Raw genomic sequence first — 22206 nt, 5'->3', positions numbered from 1 at the left:
GTCTTTTTCCTTCTGTTCTATTCTTTCCTCTCGCTTTGGAAATTTATTTTGTTCTGTCTCTTTTTTTTGCATCTCACTTGACATATTTTCTTCAGCTTCTTTTTTAATTTCATAAATGTATATATTTACTCACAGAGTCCATTGTACACCATTCCAAATATTCCAAGCCCGGTGCTAGTAACCAGCAGTTTCCATACAAAACACTTTCAAAAAGATGGTCAGCACTCCAGGTCTTTAAATTGACAATTTCATTTTATTCAAAGTCAAGTCGACGTTTCAGTCATTACTGACTTTCATCAGGACTGAAACGTCGACTTGACTTTGAATAAAATGAAATTGTCAATTTAAAGACCTGGAGTGCTGACCATCTTTTTGAAAGTGTTTTATATATATATATATATATATATATATATATACACTCACATATATATACACATATATACCTTTACACACATAAACACAGATATGCTGTATATACACACAAAAAAACACATACACACACAACGTATGTTTGTAGTGCCATGCAGCTCCCTCACTGAGCTGCATGGTGTGCAGTGTCATCCTCCATCACTGACACTGCACACCAAGAAGTGATGTCATTTATAAGTGTGCAGTGTCAGTGCACACTGCTTTGCTAAAGTTCTAGCTTACTTTTGAATTTCAGTAGCTGGCTATTATTTTCAACTGTTTAATACTGTACTTACCATAAAGGGAGATTACATATGAGGTTAAAATTATTTTGGAGGTTGAGGAGTTCGAGTAACATTGACTTATAATTGACAAAGGAAAAACAATAGCTACTGCTGCCTTAAATGTTTTGTTTTTTCTTATGTAAAAATGCAATTGTCAATTGCTAATCTGTCACCTACTTCAGGCTAGAAGTATTTTAATATAATCTAACCTTTGAAGGATTTTCTAGTGAGTGACAAGTCTGATGAAAAATATATTAATGACAATTTGATTGCATGTTATTTCACAGAAAATTTAAATTGCAAAACTGCCAAGATTGATAAAGTTATCTTCTAGTAAAAGCAAATGGGGAAAAAATAAACTTCTTTTGTTTCAACTTCAAAGCTCTGATTGTCTACATAATAGAACAGAGATAAGTGTTTCATGCATTGTCCTAAAACAGTTGCAGGGATGGATCAGTCAAAGAAATAGGGAAACGTTTACACTTTTGGAATTACATTTCAAACATGAGTTGAAATAATATCTAAATAATAAAATGTGAGAGATGTGTGTACATGCTACCAGCCATCACCCTTTATTTAATGACTATAATAATGAAGATACTAGTAGAAAAATACCGGTATATAATGTGACCTATTTTTTTTTTTTAAATATTGAGAAGCAAGCTACACAGGGGAGAATGTTTACAGAGCAGGCATACCTGCTTGCGGTTTACTAAAATACATATTGGGATTTATTCACTAAATGGAGAGTTGTCAGTAAAGTTGTCTTTCATTTACTATTCATTATAAAGAGCCAACATTGGTGAAATTTTTTGTGTAACCTATAAATTAACCTATCGCCCTAATTTAACTATATATTTTACATGACTCTTCCTGTAGCAAAAGCTCACGAGATTGGACCTTCATAAATGTATTGTGACGTTATGTAGCTGAAACGAATTTTCTTGACAACTCTTCCTTTGGTGAATAGATCCCAGTGATTTACTATGAAATACATCATTTGACGTATGTGTGGTCACCTGCTGGATATTAAGCTCATACTTTTTTTTCAGCATGTGGCCATTTGTAACCACTAAAGCATGGGAACTGCTACACAAGCTATAAAGATAAATGGAAATGCCACAGGGGAATTTTCCCATCAGCACTAGCCATCCATGGCATCAGCTCTATGCTCCTGCACCCTAGCTGTCTGCATTGCAGGAGGTACATTCTGCCACCATCCAACCCTAGAGCTGGCATGTCCCTTCCTTTAAGTCCTTGCCTGCCAAAATTATTTTCAACTGTTGTTGCCATCAGTGTGGTATCCTTAAATGTAATTCTAGGGAAATGTTATTTTACAGAAGACCAATGTTTGCTTGCTATTGTTTAAGCACCATCAGCCAGTGTGCCAATTTGTACTAATAACATTAAGTGATGCAACCACTGCCTCAGGATCAACTAAAATCTAATTCATTATGTACAGTATGTTGCACTAAAATAAGGACATCTAGTGGAGAATCATGTACATTACATCAAGAAAACATTCACAATAGTCCCTTCTTCAATAAACTTTAAAATGTTGTAATAGCAATTTCAGACATTAATGTCAATAGCATTTGCACATGTTCAAATGATCGGTTATTCTGCTACCTTTTTTTGTATCTCCACTTGGAACTGTATTTAACAAGACTAAGCTGTAGCTTAGTAGAAACTGTTCCAAATTTTCAAAATAAAACAGTTTAAAAAAAAACCCAACATTTGTCTAAAAAATAGATACAAAACCAAATTCAGTTATGATCGGTTAATACCTACCAGGATCTTTAGGAGTTTTGACAGTTTTTCCTGAAGCGGAAGAAAAAAAAGAGATGTAGTGAGCTTAAGTAAGCTATATTGTGACAAAATACCTATTTATCTACCAATACCAGATAGTTTTGGAGCTTTATTAAATGATGTTGCAGTGGTAGATTTACAGCATGTATAGTATATAAAGAAAAATCCCCTACACTGTGCTCCCTGGTTTAGCAGGATCAGAACATACCTAGCAACATCTACCCCAGAAAAATTGGGATGCTGGAGGAGTTTGGCAGGCAGAGCTACTGCACATGCACACAACTCTACGCATGCGCAGCATGCAATTATGAAGATCTGTGCTGGAGAAGCGTTTTAATAGGTGGTCAGCTGCACCCTTATACGAAAAAATCTCATTATATAGGTTTTTTTGCTTATCGAACAATAATACTAATAATAAATAATATTTTTTCATTTTTAGTATTTTAAGGACTTTAAGGATTTGAAGATCAGTTTTATTAGAACTGTACTTTAGACAAGAAATATATGAATTCTGGAACAGATCATTTTTTTTGTCCTTGAGACTAAAAAATGCATTTGGTTATTAGACAACTCTGATTAGTATTTACTAAACTGGGTGTTTGCAGGAAAGATGAACAATTCAGCTCCCTTCACCATTTATTCTTATACATCATCTCACTGATTTAATTATTCATTATGTAGGGCCACCTCAGCAGTTCTAGCAAGAAAAGTTCATTGGGGTTTGACATGTATAGTGCATTGCAAAGTCAGGGAGATGAAATATCCAACTCACCTGCTGATCTAATGATTTAATCATTGTTCATGTTAACATATTTAGTGTTTCCTATAACATTTTTTCCACTCTATTTCCTTTTCCTCCAAAAGAGGAAATTAAGAGGTATTTAAAACATCACTTGGATTACCTGTAGTCACATTGGCATGCTGTGGGAACTCTTTCACTGGTGGCACTGCATAATAAGAGAAAAAAAATAATTACAATATTTACTATTTTCGCTGTACCTACCCCATCAATTGTTGCATCAGTTTTTTCACCAGTTTTGGCAATAAAACTCTCCCATTTAAATAAATATGCTATAGGGCGATTCTCAACTACAACATGTGTGCTTTAATGTTTTCCATGTATTTTTGAGAGAAACAATTATCACATGATATTAAGACAAGCACTGATTATTGGTGTAAAAACTTCTGTGGTATTTTATTTTTATTTTATTTTGCGTAGTATATTAGAGCGTTTTCTACATACGCTATATGACCTAAAGACACTCCTCCTATTGAATTAACTCAGTTGTTTCAGCCACATCCACCACCAACAGGAGTATAGAATCAAGCATATAGTCATGCTATCTCCATAGACAAATATTGGCGGTGGAATGGGTCATACTGAAGAACAGGATGTCGCCGTTGCCACAAATCAGTCTGTGACATGTCGGTCTTTGTAGATCCACACTGGTCCTTTTTCCCATCTTGTAGCTTCCCGGAAACCACCCAAAGCCCCCTCCAAACAACCATCTAAAACCATCTGAAGAAAGGTCCTTGCAAGACTAAAAAAAACATTCCTGCGACCCCTCAAAGCCTTTAAACCACATATGAAGAGAGGCCCTTGCAAGAATCAAAAAGGTAGTCTACCTCATTTGGATTTTGCCAGTTTAGCAAGCAATTCATTTATTAATTCATATTCTGTACTGTTATGAATTTTTCCTGTATGTGCAGCAACTATCCCACATCCCACAGACACAGATTCGCAATTAGTGCAATAAAGGATGGCAGACCGGAATGCTGCTGTGTGCTTCCTAGGCTTGGGCTCTCCTGGTGTCCCCTCCCATCCCTGGCGAAAACCTACCATCATTTCAATGACAGGCACATAAGTCAGTTATTAATAATAAACTGGATATGCTATATTATATTATGGTAATGATAAAAATTTTTGGGCCAACAGCGGCTCAAACTAGGCATAGCCTACATTAAAGCTTAGAATAAAATGACAGAAGGAGATTGGAAGTGGAAAGCACCAATGTGAGAAGGATATTTGTAGCTAGAACAAAGGAAGTCGAATACAAAGCAAGGTTTTTATGGATCTACTTATGACCTACTTCTTTTACAGTAATATGGTTATTATTGCTTATACAGCTAGGTCTGGACCGAGCTGGCAGGTAAACTTGTTTTTTTTAAGTAAATCATTATTAGATACAATGGTTATGCCACCTAAAAAAAACCCAGTATGTGTTGAAGCTAATTTCAAAAAAATTATTACTAAAGCTGTTTTTTCATTTCCAGTAACCTTTAAAAGCTATTATCACCTTTTTAATATGACACACAGTGAAACACTTTATAATTCTCTTGGTTTTAATGGTGCAAATTCAATATTCAGCATAGTTATATAAAAAAAAATTCCAGTTAAAAACAATACTTGAATGGGTAAATCTAGAATTCATTAAAGTTTCATTTCTCAGTGCGTACTTTAATATTCTACCAAAACAAAAAAAATATATAAAAAAATAAAGCACTTTCCTGACTCAGATTTTGCAGCCAATATGGAAACTCTAGATTTCATTAAATACCTCCAAAACAACTAAGAAATAGGTGAATTTTTATTTCCATTTTAAGTGTCAGAAATAAAGCTTAAAAGCTACTCATCGTTGTTGTCCTTCCAAATTAGCGCTCATTTGCTTTTACCCAATGAAAAGCCTTTATATGGAGTAACATGTGTTCACTTTAAGTTTAAAATCAATTATTTTAAACATATTTTAGTATTTGGAAAGATGTGAGTTCCATGTCTTACGGATACCTAGTGTTACTCTAATAGTCATGTAATAACACTAGTATAATCTTTGATTGTTATATACTGCATCAAAGTTGAGTTGACACCAGTTTAAAAAATATAAAGGATTCATTTATTGTGACCTACAGCAATAATGTAAATACAGTAAGTGAACAAAGTTACCTTTTGGATTTTCCACTTTAACGTGTTTCTTCACACTTGGTTTTGGAGCTGTTGAAGAATTGGCAAAAGAAAACAGGCATCAACGGTTTGCTCAAATAAAAAAAATGGTGAATGAGTGAATCGGCCTAGTTAATGACCCTGCAAATAAACAAAATGTTACATATAAGGACAGTAATCTTTCTAGTGGATAAAGCGATTTGTACCTAAAAATTGGGGAGGGGATGGTTTAGACTTGCTTTGTGATTACTCAGCAGTCAGCTTGTTCATTCAGATTTGTACAAATTTCAGTTTTAATTAAATATGCCAATTTGTCAATTCATACCAATCTCCCCAATGAAACAAACGAAAATGAACCAAAGAGCTCTGAATTTTTGTTTGAATTGTGTTGGTTCTATTACTCTTACTCATGCCCTCTCAACCCCTCTCTCTCACATTCTCATTCACATTCTCTTATAATGTAATTCAATGAAAGAATGAAAGACAATGAGAGTGAATGAGGGTGAGTGACAACGAATTTTGTTTCCAAACGTAAAATGCCCCTTGGTTGTCTAATTTTTTCATATTTCTTTCTGCGTATTAAGCTTATTTCAAAACTCAAGGTCTGGATATTGCATGTGTTCATGTGGGAAGGTTAACATTGTATGATACCTTTGGATTTTTCTTCCTTCTGATGTTCCTTCACAGCAATTTTTGTCTTTGCTATAATGACAAATAAAAACTTGTTAATTACAAAATGAAAGACATTTGTTTAAGGATAAATGAGAATAGACTTTAATTAATGTGAGGCTTCTTTAAGAATGTAATATTGCTTTAATGATTGAAAAAAAAGATGGAGTTCTTAGTCGAAGATGATACCTTTTATTGGGCCAACACAAGATTTAGTTCTCTTTGTTCCATTTGAAGAACCTCTGAAGTCCCTAAAGCATATATGTCTCTCTACATTGTGCTCTATTAACAAATCATAAAAAATATAGTAATGGGCTGTTTACATTTTACCCTATGACTAGAAATTGCATGATATCATTGCAATATTATTCCCATTTACCTCCATCTTATCTGTTAAAATATGCAGTTGCCTGTTTTTCCAACTAAAAATGTTAAACTGAGAACATGATTTTACAATAGGACACCAACAAGTCCAGATGACTTCAAAAGGTGCACAAATCCTAAATCCTACAAGCATTCATATATACTAGACTACTATATACTGGGCTTGTTTGACCCTTACAGTCATGTAGGAAACTGTAATTTTTTCCATGTTGCAGGCTAAATTAGTCCCAGGACAACCTACACTACTCCCAAGGGCTCATAATAAAAAGGGTCAATCAGGGGTGACTTGCTTCCCATCCCAAAGGAGGTCCAGGTTTTCAAGGTGCTGTTCTGCTTGCTCTGCTCAATTTACCAATGTTTTACTATCCATTATTAACTGCCTACAGAAAATATGTAAAATCTTAAATTACCATGCTTTTGTCCAGACTATAAATTTTACCCATATTCTTAAAATAGATACATACATTCAATTCAGGTTGAATTCAGTAAATTTCAAATTTAAATAACAACATTTTGTTCTTTTTGCCAGTTGGTAAATAGTGTACTTTCATTGTATTTTGCTTTGTGTTAAAATCAATGTTGCATATTAAAGGTAGCTACCTACCTACCGATCAATTATAACAGAAAATTACCTTTGATTTTTTTTTTTTGTTGTTCTTGTTTCTTCTCAAAAACTTATACTTGTTCCAAATTCAAGACATTGTAAATATCTTGAAAATGGTTTGGCTATTGCAAATATCTGCTAAACTAGAGAGATTTCCACCCAAAAATTAAAATGAATATATTTAAGACCACCTAATACTTTATAAGTGCTGCTTCAGTGAATGAAAGCAAAGTAGTTTTCAGGTGGTAAGAAAATGAAATTCCAACACAGAACCTCACAGTAAATTGCCACTGACAGGACTACCCAATGCACATAGCGGTATATTGCCTGTCATTGCTTTAATATATCTCTGTGCCTTTATACTGTGTACGGTTTTCCCTTTAGCTTTGTTAAAACCTTGTAACAGAAAATTATTGAGACTGCAATTTTACATTGACTTACATGGGGTTAAATTGTAACCCTCTCATTTCCATTTCAATGCGTATTCAGATTGATTTACAGTGTTGCCTGCATAATCCCTTGCTAGTATTTTAAGTGTTAACTATGTTAATCCTTTCCTGTTTCCTGTCTGACTCCCTTTCCCCTGCTAAAATGGTTATATAAACGATACCCAGTCCCAATAAAGTGGCAGGTACAAGATGGGTAGCTGCGCCAGTTTGCACAGTAAAAGTGCTCCTCTGGGAAAAAAGGGTCTCCCAAAGTACCGTACCATCAGTCATGCCATGATACATCAGTCAGGATGCAAATGAAGTGTCTTTGCACTTTCTCTTAAATGAGAGACCTTTTTAGGGTTAAATATAAAATGTTGCTGCAAAGTTTGGAGATGGTATTATTACTGCAGAAACTGGATCTTCATGTAGGACAATTTGAAGCCTTTGAAGTTATGTTTTCTGTGAATTTGCAGCTATTGTGTGTCAAAACTCCAAAGACCTCTTTAACCCCACCATTGCGATGTCATCAAAATTCTATTACATAAACTCTTGCCTTAAACTGACATGTGCATAATGTTTTTTTTTGTTTGGAAAGGTTTGTAATGTTACCTTTGACGTTTTCTCTTGGTTGTCTCTTCTCTGTGACTTTTAGTGGCACTAAATAAATTAAAATGGTATAGACAAGGACAATAGAATGATGTCTTTAGAATGTCTTGTAGCCATTCACAATGCCAATTTTAGGATACAAATCGTGCAGACATAAAAATATCAATTTGAATGGGAGAAAAAGGAGTAATAACTGGTAAAGTAGTTTCTAGTGCCACAGAAAATACCATTGCTACACATCTCTTCCTTGGCTTCTACTGCTATCCGTAGATTCCAATCATCTGAAACCTTTCTGATATTGTCATACATGTGATGTTAAAATGTAGGCATAAGGATCAAAGATTAAGAATCTCCGTGTCGCACTGTAGATTTCTTTAGCTCGTTGTGTCTAGTTGAAGATTTCTTTAGCAAGGAATATTGACTTATGTCCAGCTAGCTGCATATTACCAGCAAGCTTTAGTGGAGGAAATAGATGTACAGTATATGCCAGATCATGACTTTTCAGCAACAAGTGACAACAGAGAAACAGATGTTGGCCCCGTCAATTTACATCAAAAGAGCTTTGATCAGAATGAGCAGCACCAAACAAGATTCATGTCTAGAGAACTAGAGAAGACAATGTTTCTGAGCAGCAATCACAAAAATGCAACTTCAGAAAACAATGTGTATCTCAAAAAATACACCTTGTTTTCTGAAAATTCCAGCAGTAGATGAAGAATAACTTTAGCTTCCATGGGGCGAGTCTATTCACATTGCATACATGCTACATTATGTATTCTATTGAATGCAAGCTAGCATATGCTTATTTTGCTAATGGAGTTCTACTGAAAGCACGAAGCATTCTAGACAGCAGCCTTGGTTACCTATACTTGAAGGGCTAGTGCTGGCATCCTTGTCCATTAAAAGGATAGTCTTTTGTTTGGAACTCATTTTTCTCTATCCATCTCCATCTTCAACAAAGAAAGGAAGTGTCTACAGTTGCTAAATGTGCTGTACGGCTCTAATTAAAAACCAATAGTAGTAGCGACAGCCATTTACATGTGCTCTGACTGAACATCAATGTCCAAGATACATGCTATTTGCTAGAGACTAGACTATCTATTTAATCTGGAAGGCGGTCAGGAGTGGCCCTTCCAGTATTAGACTGCTGGCTGGAGTGCTAAGCTGGTAGCACGCCACCATGAGGACCACTTCTATGTTAGTATGCGTGTAGCAGGCACCAGATAAATTGTTTACATAGGGTATACATCTCTAACTTTTTTTATTACATTACCTTTTGGTTTTTCCACTTTTACATGTTTCTTCACAGGCTTTGCTATAAATGAAACATCAAAGTTGAGACACTTAAATAATTGTAACACTACTACTATAACATTACTTTAAATTCTATATTAATGATTCCTGTAGTTATCAGGTGTTTGTGAATACCATTCCCACTCCCATGGCTATTTGTGTACAGCAAAATTGTATAGCATATAATCTCTACACCTGAAGGAAAGAGAACACCCAGTTACTAAACTGAATTCACATTCCAAATCCTACCTTTTCAAATAGATGTCTGATTTACTCTTGCAAGAGGCCCCCAAAAATACCAATATAATTCAGGTCATTATAGATGTACTATATGCTAAAAACATAATAACTCTGTGTTATCAATTTGTGAAAAAATTCAATAAATGAATAATTGAGAAAGCGATCTGGGGAAATCTTTCTCCCCAGAAGAATGAGATCAAACATTTTTCACAGTGCACAAATCTTCCAGATGTTAGGGAGATAATAACCCAACTGTTGCACAGATGGTACCAGGGCTCGTCGAGTCTAGCTAAAATGTTTTCCGAGATGTCAGCAGAACATGTTGGAGAATGTGTCCCTATTACATGCTTGTTGGCGATGCCCTATACGTTCTTGCATTTGCCAATCAAATGTTTCAGATGGTAGACTCAGTCCAAATCCTGTACCTATTAGTATATTAGACTTTAGTCCAAATCATATACCTATGCATGCAGAAACAGCCATGCTGAAGATCTTGCAGGACAGTCTCCCTCCTCCTACTTGTAAATTGGTGAGGATTATTTTCCTGGCCAGTGAGGTGGCTATTGCTAAGAACTGGAAATGTTAAATTCCGTATGGTATGTATAGAGACTGGTTAAAGAGCATCTGGACCATCCCTGATTTGGCTGTAATAGTCCAAACTATGAGACGTATGCCCCGATGGTTAACTCTGCTGAATGATATCACAATTTGTTGGAAAATAAATTAGGGTTCTTGGAAACTGTGGTTTTTATATTCTTTTGTGAAGCCAGGTACTGTTATTATTATTCTTTCTGTGCACAGCTTACAATGGTATTCTGATTTATTTTGTCACTCTTAGACCAGGCTTGAGAGCAATCATAACTCATACATACATTACCGTAAATCTTGGAAACACCTAAGATATTTTAATACTCTGTAATTTATCGCCCTTTATTTATTATTGTTGGATATCTGTGTAAAGATGCCACATAAAAGACATGGCAAAAAATGTTAACTTACCTCCCTCATTATATACTCCTCAGTCAATTGTTATTATGGAAATCATGATATTATGCAAATTAGCAGAAGTTTGGCAGTTTACCATTGTAAATGTGATTCTATTATTCTATTTAATAAATTGGAAAATTAAGAAAGCCAAAAAATAAACTATTTGGCCTTCTTCAGAAGACATTGGTGAATAATGATTGTAGATTAGCGCCATCCAACAGTTTTTCAAGCAACGGCATTAAGTCCCGTTTTGGCACATTGTGTTAGTTTAGGATAAAGCTCACTTGCGCTGATTGATATTTCAATGTCTGGCACATGTTTGGCTGATAGCCCAGCAAACAAAGAAGAGCAACTTATATAATGTTGCTTTTTCAAGACCATTAGACAGGCACGTGCCATGCATTTAGATTTTCACACTGAGGAAGGCCGAAATAACATTATATATTCAAGGCCATCAGTCCAACGTGTGCTTGGCAACTGACACAAAACAGACTGACTCAATAGCATGCTTTCTACAGTTGTTGCAAGTGAAAAGCTAGATGGGCAGTGTGAGTTTAACAAAGTAAAATAAAAAATGTAATTACCGTCTTCAATGTAAAAAGTAAATTTAGTGCAAGATCAATCTACCTTGAAGCTTCTTTTTAATTAATTGTTTTTGTATTAATGATCACTAACGTGTAGCTGCCAACAGTTCTGTTCTGGTAGTAAAAGGGAACACCGAAATTATTTATATTACTAGTATCAGATTAACAATACATTTTAAAATATATTATACTGTTTTCTTTTTTTTTTTTTCATTAAACATTTTTCATTAACATTGGCATGAAGAATCGGCTCTGTGAGGTGTTAGAGCTTGAAATGTCACCAAAAATATCATATGACTGCCTACCAGGTATGTAGATACTGGCAGTTTATTGCAACAAAATTAGATAAATCCATTTTTGCTACATTATGTCCATATAACTTTCCCTTTAAGTCTACAAAGCATGCATAGGATTTACAAGAAATGGAGAAATCTCGTCATACTGTTTCAGAAGCAGACTCTAATAAAGCATGTTCGATTTTATTTTAAGGCTCAATAATAATTACTGAAATCAGCTACATGAGTAGCACTTGATACACCACATGGCATTCCAAGAACAGGCAGGTTAATGCTTTGTGTTCTGCAATAATTACAGTTATACCAATGACTTGATAGGAAACATTTTATTGGGTTTTGCATAAAATAAAGTTAGATCCGGGCATACCAGTATTTTCTAACAAATCATTTTAATATCAATAAATAGAGCCGAAAATGCATATGAACATTTCATTATACATTGATGAATTCTTAATTTGAACGTTTTCATTAGCATTGTACAAAACATGAAGGCAATATTAATTTGGCTATAAAGCAATGTGATAAAAGCACTCTTTGGTTTATTAACAAAAGCAAATGAACATACAAAATCTTTAGTTACAAACTCAGAATCAGTGGTTAATCACAACAGATATCAAGGTTCAGTGCCTACTGTAATATAGTATGTTACATGCAATAAAACATGTATAGTTTCTCTGGATTTGTTGACTGTATAAATGTGTGCTTTATGTATAAGTTGGTCATAATTAACTTAAATATGTGGTCTCTCACATATTTTCAGTGTTATGAATAGGGCAATGTTAGTGGATAAAACACCAGTTATGGACACCTCTCTGGATACTTTTGGAACTATCCCTGTCAGTATTTCCAAAATTGTGTTGTTCCTGTTGGATAGACTTCTAATACAACATAATTCATAGTATTTGAATCTATACTTTACAATGTAAGTAAAACTTAGAAGCTTACAATTAATTTAGGAGGTTACTAAAACTTTTTGTTGAGGACGGCATATGCTTAAGGACTGTTGTGAAGCTGGCTGTACAAGTAGTAAGTGACAACCTGTGTGACACATAAGGTGGCGAGTATAAGGTCAGACGCACTCCAAACACTATTTATACACTACATAAACAGTGCTTGAGTTTTATGAAGTATATATTTTTTTTAAACTACAAATATATTTAAGTGATTATGACTAATTTATTTTTGCCCCAGTTTTTCAAATTAACAATGTATTAATGGGTCAAGATTGTAAACTTGCGAGCAGGGCTCTCTCCACCTAATGTATCGGTTTGTCAATTCTAGTCTTGTCATACCCCTTGAATATATGTATTGTATGAAGTGCTGCGTAAATTGTTGGCGCTATATAAATAAAAGATAATAATAATAAGTCTTTGATAAGAATTCTATTTTTGGTAAAAAAACCAAAACCTCCAATATTAAATTTTGAGGAAACAAGTTAAAGGTTCAATATTTTATAATAATATGACTGTTGTCATTGTTATTGATATGTTAATTTTTTTCACCTAACTGGAAAACATGTACATTTAAAAAGCCTCTAGATACATAAGCAATAAATACGATTACTTTTAAAGCATACAGCAAGCTTATATTATAGCCACACAATTGTATTGCAAAGGTAATTATTGGGGAAATAGCATGCATCATATGTAAATTGATAATAAAAAAATGAAATAAAAATAGTCTATCTGTATATTTATTGAGGGTGCAAATGTGCATGTGAGTGTGTAAAAATTGCCATATTAATTTAGTTACTAGTGGTTTATCTGAAGGGTGAAAGGGACAGAGCATATGTGGACTTTGAGTGGGTTTCTTTCTGCCTTTCATGTTACCTCTTATAAAAGAGTTATTTTTGCATATGCCACATCTGCATAATGAAAACTCAGCCCCGAATAAGGTAATGTTGGCACTATAGGAAGAGCTAGGTGAATGCAGTATTCTTCATATATATAACGATGGGTACATCCGCTGTCTTGGAAAGTCTCATTGGTACTTTGGCTAATGAAATACATATGTGTATAGTTGTGCAAATATACATATAGTTTTGTATAATGAATGATGGCAACATGCTAATCATTCATCTAGGTTTTTAACCTTTAGTAAAGCGCTTAACGTTTTGACCTATATTTCATCTCAGTAAGCATTAGAGATTTTGTACCCTATTATTCCGCACATCTAATAAAAAATATATTTTAAACAATATTTAGAAATTGTTCTTAGACTAATGAAATATTTGAATTAGATTTTTGTTCTGTATAGTTACAAGTAATTGAAGACCATGAATGTCATTTGATGCAACAATCTACTATAACAGCTCCCAAACAAACCAAATTATAAATTCGATGTAAAATTTCCCACTGAATTTGCACTCTACAAACTACCATTAAGATTTGTATACATTTTTCCTACTGCTAATCATCATAATCATAAGCTAACATATAAATGACTTTCCACCTACCATGCCTTAGGCGAGGGATGCCATAATCTATTTTACAAGAACTGCCAATAATTATATCTTATGAAGCAATAATAATACATTTTAATAGTATTTCCATTTGAGCATTAAGTTGGGATGCTCTATGGGTGGGCAAGTTATTTTATATTTTCTTTTTAAAATCGGTGCCAAGCTAAGTTCACAGTTTTCGTTAGGATAAGTGCCACCTTCACATTAAGTGTAAACTTTGTTGATATGGCTTGACATGAAAGAACTTGAGGTGCTTGGTTTTGGAAAAAAATAAAGTGATATATTTCACTCATATTAAATATAAATGTTTCAAAATAATCAAATTTCTACCTTAAAAAGAAAAGAACATTATGTATAATTATATACTGACTAATCTACACTTACTAAACATCAACGTTTTTGAACCTCATGCTACTAGCTTTTGATAGAAAAGAAAATGATATTTTGCATCACACAAGAGCAAACAAACAGGTGCCCAATTGGAGTGTGAAGAATCTTAAAAGTATATGTACTATGCAAACATGACAGCAACATGCTTGCGTCGTCAGTGGGAACCAGGTTAACACATACATGTTCTTGCAATGGAAAACAAGATGTGCAACTTTTCCCACATTCAAATGACCTTGTCAAGTTTTAAACTAGCATTCAATAACAAGAAACACTATTCTAGATTCAATTGCCAGAGATAAATCTATCACAAGTATTTAAAAACAGCCCTTGCATAGAGTGCAAGGGAAAAATTGAGATGAAAAACAGTTTATCCCCTTTTATGAATCTAGGTAAAGAATCTAGCTAAAGTTAAAAAATTCAATACATTACATGTTTAAAGTTGGAGTTAATAAAATACATAAACAGGCAAACATGTTAAAATAATATAACTACGTTCCAGTAATCAGACCTCAAGCTTATACCGAAGCTTTGTGCTCCAGCTGTCTATTTTCCTATGATATGATATCCTTGTGCATAGTGTCACACTTGCCTTGTCTTGTCCAATCATACACAACCAAATGTGTTCTGTCCACCCTAACCTGTATCTTAAGTCACTACCTTCATTATTTCTTACATGTGTCTTCCTTAGAAACATACAATTGCATTATAACATATGCCAGTTGGAATAAATCCTCTGTCCCATTGCACACCGACATGACTTGCAATCAATTACGTCAACATTCATTAAAACAAACTATACAGTAAGATACTGTGATTGATCTAGTGAAAGCAATCTTCCTTTCCCATAGCTTCTTCATAACAAAATACTCGCTGTGTCATTTGACTTCACTGCAAAAGTAGAATTGTAAAATGCACATATTATCATACTGAAACAAAACAACTTCCTATTTTGCTGAAGGTTTAGTTCTTGAACCTAGATCTTGTCATTTGTAAATAAAATATAACTAAAATATGATCAGCAACTGACAGAAATAACTGGTGCGGCAGCTGTTACATTACAGATAATGTAACCAGAAGATAGATGTGTTTTATTAAAATATGACATTTAAAAATGTGTAATTTAACATTTTATCCATATACCCAATGTATTCCTGGTAAAGAACGATGACTTGTTTTCATAGTGAAGTCCATGAACTAAATAAAGCTACTGTGTATATGTCTCCCGTTATGTTAAATCTAACATAACATAGTGTTATTTTGTATATTCGGTTCCAATTAAGGGAGCACAGCTTTGAAAATTCAGTGTAAAGCAGGACTTACCTTCTTCTGCATGAGCAGCTTTAGGAAGCTTCAAAGTATCTTGCTCTGCAAGAAATTATAATATTTATATGTTAATTATATATTTATGTTTTGGGGAACAGTAAGAAATATTTTGTCATCCTAATTTAGGTGCAGCTAAACACCTACACTAATTATTGGATTTAGATGTTTCAGCCACAACCATTGCTATCAGTTGTATAAAATCAAGCACCTAGACATGCCATCTCCATAGAGAAACACTGGTAGAAGAGCTGCACAGAAGCCGAAAGGTTACTGTATGTAATGCCAATCATTGGCTGGAGTGGTGTAAAGCACCACTGGGCCCTGGAGCAGTGGAAATGTGTTCTCTGGTGTGATGCATACAGAATGCTTAGTGCCTACTGTAAAGTTTGGTGGGATGGTCTGTGTTTCAGGGTCTGTGCTAGGGCTCTTAGTTCTAGGTAATGTTAATGAATGTATTTTCCATGGGACATTTCCTTTAAGGTGCCTGAAACCTTATTTACTTTGTAACCCAGTACATCAACAGTGTATTTTCCATAGTTCATTGGTTTGGAATATGTTACTGATGAACAAACATCAACCAATAACATAACTAATAAAACAACTTGTAGTCTTGCATTTTAATTTATTATTTTCCTAGTAAAAAAAATTCTTCTTAAGCCTTAGGGATTGGCTTTCTTCCCAATGCTTTTTAATTAAGTTGCAATTCAGGCAGCACAGATGATGGCTTTGAAATGGGGAAATTCATTCATGTAATGAACTAATCTATTTAATGTACATATACAGATGAAGAAACAAACACATATTTTGCCCCAGGCCTTTGGAATTGCTATATCACCGATATTTTATATTCAAACTACACACATAGCTTTGTTTAACCTTGCCCTTCCTGGAATGAAAAGACAATGTAACTTTTAGGCAATCATTAAAGTAGGTATAATTCATGCACCTACACTTTTATACACAAAAAATGTACAGTATATATTGTGGTAGAGCCAGGGGCAGAGGGCAATCACTACTATTTTAAGCCTTCAGACATTCTATTAACAGTATTGACCCTTTAAGTACATTATAAAATAATTTAAAGTAAAGCTTGCTCCTTCTTTGAGGACTTCAGAAGTATCTTCCTAACTATTTTGAAAATGTCAGCTACAAGGGTTCCCAATCAAGCAAGGACACATACATGCCTTATCTGCATGCACTGACGTGCCCAATGATGCTCTGCTATAGTTCTGCAACATTCCTCTTAAAATATGACCACTTAGTTAAAATACAGTAGGGGCATAACATGAACACTATAGTCTAGGCATTCAGGTTACATACAAGCTCATATGGGAATAGATAGTAATTACAGATATTCAATTTTTTCAGTAAAAATTGTAATTGCACCAAAAAACTCAAATCACATTTCCATATATGTTCCATATATATATATATATATATATATATATATATATATATATATATATGACCATACAGTTATTCAATATAACTGAAGTGGATAAGGTTTGTTATCACTAACATGAACTTCAAGTGATTGCTCTAATTCTAGCTAATTGCATTCAGACTGATCCTAACACAAAGACACTCTAGGTCCCAGGCAGGTTCTTAGGATGATAAGGCGGTAGAGGGTGCAATTACATATTTGTATATATTTGAATCTACCTTCAAGCAGCTGAATATACTGGCCTAGCAAGCAGGTCTGGATGTCATTGTTACTGGGTGCCGACTCCCCAGACATCATTACTCAATGAGCTAGCTGGGGAGATCAAAGACCTTACCTTGTAACATCCCCATTTATAGTACATATAGTAGGTCTGTGCATAATCAGTAAAGTGTCCATAGCACCCCAGGCAGACTATGATGTCATGACACAGAGAACACATGGTGAAAGAAAGAATAGTCTACATTAGAAGTATGCCTTGGGAGTGTGATTCGGAACTGCCCTTGGTCAGCCACACATCAATACAAAACTGCATGCAACTTTTTCTTGCCCAGCTGAAATATATATTTACCATGCTTTATTGGTGTGGCAGTCTTTTCTGGCAAGTGGATGTTCTTTTCTAAAATAAAAAATAAAAACTTTAACATGGTTAGCTATGTATGTTTTAACCAGTCCCATGCTTTGCATATCTCTTTCATGGTAAAAACGGAATGCAGCAAATAACTACACATGGGCACCAGGGGGCTCTTCGTGTTTGTCATCGTGCTCGTCTTCAGGGGGAAAAAAATCTTAGTATTCCGCGAATATTCGCCTGTTCCTGTCTTCTCTTGGGGCGAATATTCATGGACATTCTTCGTGTTCGGTTTTCCTTAGTTTTTTTCCGGTTAAGGGGTTAATACGGGGTTAACGCAGCTCTAGCGCCAGGAGTTTAAATGTACGTATGAGCAACTCTATTGGTCGTCAGCAGGGGGCTCGTCTGCCATTGGTTAATGGCAGACGAGCCCCCTGCTGACGACCAATAGGGTCGCTCGTACAGACTGTTAAACTCCTGGTGCCGTAACTTACCCGGCACATCCCACTGGTCTCCCTCCCTGTTCAATTAGTTAAATGTCCGTACGAGCGACTTTATTGGTCGCTCGTACGAACATTTAACTAATTGAACAGGGAGGGAGACCAGTGGGATGTGCCGGGTAAGTTGCAGCATTGGGGTTTTAAAAGTCTGTACGAGCGACCAACAGAATCGCTCGTGCAGACTTTTAAAACCCCAATGCTGCAACTTACCCTGCAGATGCCACTGGTCTTTAACTAATTGAACAGGGAGGGAGACCAGTGGCATCTGCAGGGTAAGTTGCAGCATTGGGGTTTTAAAACCCCAATGCTGCAACTTACCCTGCAGATGCCACTGGTCTCCCTCCCTGTTCAATTAGTTAAAGACCAGTGGCATCTGCAGGGTAAGTTGCAGCATTGGGGTTTTAAAATTCAATTTACCCTGCAGATGCCACTGGAAATCCATAGGTTCGCTGTCAGGGGTTAACTTACAAAGACCGTGCGAGTGAGCCAATTGGTTGATGCCAGAGGAGGTCCCTGTAGGCGACCAATAGGCTCATTCTCACTGCCCTGTAACCCGTGACGGCAAACCTGCGGATTTCCACTGCCGCGATGCCGCGAAGACAAGGTAAATTAGAAGGGGGAGGAGAGAATGGTAGACGAAGACGAAGACGATCACGAAGATCTTCGTGGTGTGTGTCTTCATCTTCGCCTACGTTTTACCGCCGCCGTCTTCTCTTCAGCGTGTCTTCGGAACGAACACGAAAACGCACTCTTCGTGTTCGTTTTCATGTTCGCCCGAAGACGAATGCACAAGTCTACAAATAACAGATGTGAAAAGCAGACTAAATTACATATAGCATTACATATTATGTGCCAAAAATGAAAAAAGATGTCATAGCCTTTTTCCGCTGTGATAACAGATCATCTGCAAAGCTTAACGCATTGCTGAGAAATAGAACAAAAAGCACAAAACTGTATGATCAGTTCATTATACACAGTTGGCATGTCGTGATGCAGGAGCGCCAGCATGCTTTTCATTATCTTTTTTGTACGTAAAGCTACAAACAGAAGCTGGTAAATATTTTTTTGTACAAAAAACAAAATACTGTCTGCGCTTCTCACCCTAATAAAGTTGGCAACAAATATATAAACATAATATAAATGAGAGGTTTTGGTTATATGAATTGGCCAAAGCATAATTAAGCTCACCCGCCACGTCAAGGCACACTCTCAATAGGGTGAGATCCTACTCTCACCTCCTACATAGTGGGCACACAAAGCAGTTTATACTGCTACCAAAACCTTATTAATGTGTTGGGGGAGGTGCAATTAAACCTCCTCCCATAAAAATATTTTTTTGTACCAGTCATCAATAGATGATTTGGTTCAATACTACAGTATCACACAGTGGTTTTTGTTTAGAAAGCATATCTAAAAAACAGAAACATAGCATTCCTGTTTGCCACAGTAAGTTGTGTGAACAGCAGAGATGCCCTGGCTTTTGAGACGACACAACATACTTTTTATTGCTTGAAATTTGGCTGTAAAGAAAATAGGAGACAGAGAATGAATAAAAATATATTCTTATGAATAAATTGAAAACTATCCATATCTATTAGACAAATGAGGAATCATTGAATATTATTTAATTTGTTTTCATTATTAATAAAAGTAAAAATAACAAGTATGTTCGCTTTTGCAACTCTTTTGCCATGACAATGCAAACATGAGAAAAAGAGCAATTCATTTTATTTCCCTCAGCTTCAATTCATCACCAGGAAGCCATGTGGAAGCTATAATTGTAGCATTAGCTATGCCCAGACCTCAATAGATCTAACAGTTCAATGAGCCAGTTAGCAGACACCGTCTGATTTCCCTTACCATGATCTCTACTGACCATAAAAGTAAAAGGGTGGTGTAGCTCAGTGGGACAGTGCCTGAAAACCGGCCCCCTACAACGTGTAATTGGGAGGTAATACCATGAAGTTAATTGAGAAGGAGGAAGCATATTTAGAATTGTCTAGTCCATAGAACCCCAAGGCCTGTTTGTCTAATGCTGTCTGGGTGTAATAATGTATAATTGTGTGTGAGCATGAATGTGTATGTGAAAGTTTGAGCATGAATGTGTATGTGAAAGTTTGAGCATGAATGAGCATGTGTTTGTGTGTTAGCATGGATATACATGTGAAAGTGTGTGTGAGCATGAATGTGTATATGTGTGTGAGCATGAATGTGTAAGTCTGTGTGAGCGTGCATGTGTATATGTTAGTGTATGAGGGAGTATGTAACTTGAGTTTGTGTAAATATGTTTACCTGTCTTTGGCTGTGAGGACTCTTTTCCATGTTTTTTCAGTATTTCCTCTAAAGACAAAGAAGCACTATTAATAATTCTAGTGCATGAGGTAAATGTTAAACTCTCATTAACAATTAAAATTTGAAACAACATATCAAACATCTCCTTTCTCACCTGGACTCAATATAGGACACTTAGATCAAATAATCAAAGGGCAACTCAGCTTAAGCCTATTTTCAGTTCTAGACAGCATTCTAGTCACCTGTAGGCTAGTGAGCTTTAAATGGCCTGGACATTTTTGGCCCTATGTGTTCATCATATTGAAAACGAGCATAATCACTGCTTGCTACATTTATCCTGTACCCACTGACTAGTTTACTATTTTTATTTTTTTTGCAAATAAGTGTACCTTTTGCAGGTTCCTTTTCTTGTCCCTTCACTGGTGTCGCTGAGAAGCAAAATATCTATATTTTAGAAATTCATAGTGATATATTCAAAATAATAATTGAGCCCTACTAGATATTTGTTTATAAAAAATCTTAATGAAGACCATATAGTCTTTTTAAATATGTAACCATGTACCCTGAAGGTTGCCTTTAATTTACACTGTACAAAAAATTGTAATAAACCTGGCTTTAATTTATGAAATATGTATCCCAAAAAATTGATCTCTTGGTCCAAGTCTGGGGGAAAAATACTGTGTTTATCAGTCTGGACAAATATCAAGTACAGTTGTGTGAAAAAGAGTACACCCTCTTTGAATTCTATGGGTTTACACATCATATTACACCATGTCATAATTTATTCAATAAAAATAAGTACACCTCATGATTTCATAGCTTGTAGAACCACATTTAGCTTGAAGTAATCTTTTTCTGTATTACTTTCTAACATCTCACATTTTTGTGGAGGAATTTGCTTCAGTTCATTGCAGTTTGTGGGCATTTATGCATGGCTCTCTTAAGATCCCGTCAAACCATTTCAATCGGGTTGAGGCCTTGACTTTGACTGGGCCATATGAACACCTTGATACTTTTCAACTATTCTGTTGTAGATTTTCTGGTGTGATTGGGATCGTTGTCCTGTTGCATAACCCAATTTCAGCCAAGCTTTAGTTTTTGGATCAATGCCCTCACATTTGACTCTAGAATGCTTTGGTATAAAGAGAAGTTCATGGTCGACTCAATGACTGCAAGGCTCCCAGGTCCTGTGGCTACAAAACAAGCCTATTCATCACCCTTCCAACACCGTGCTTGACAGTTGGTATTAGGTGTTTGTGCTTATATACTGTGGTGGTTTTGCCAAATTTGGTGCTGTGCATTATGGTCAATCATCTCCACTTCGGTCTCTTCTGTCCAAAAGGACATTGTTCCAGAAGTCTTGTGGTTTGTTCAGATGCAAACCTAAACCGTGCTGCCATGTTTGTTTGTTTTAGAGAGAAGAAGCTTTCTCCTGACAACCCTTCCAAACAAACCATACTTGTTAAGCCTTTTCCTAATTGTACTGCCATGGACTTTAACATTTAACATGCTAACTGAGGCCCGTAGAGTCTGGGATGTAACTCTTGGGTTTTTGGAAATTTCTCTGAACATTGCACAATCTGACCTTGGGGTGAATTTGCTGAGATGTCCAATCCTGGTAAGATTGGCAACCGCCTTAAATGTTTTCCACTTTTGAATGGAAGCTGACTGTGGAATGATGGACTTTACATTGTT

Source organism: Sceloporus occidentalis, unplaced genomic scaffold (assembly GCF_023333645.1).
Source record: "Sceloporus occidentalis isolate IW3139 unplaced genomic scaffold, rSceOcc1.0.p SCAF_54, whole genome shotgun sequence".
NCBI classification, from domain to species: domain Eukaryota; kingdom Metazoa; phylum Chordata; class Lepidosauria; order Squamata; family Phrynosomatidae; genus Sceloporus; species Sceloporus occidentalis.
Note: the sequence above shows the minus strand (reverse complement) of the source record.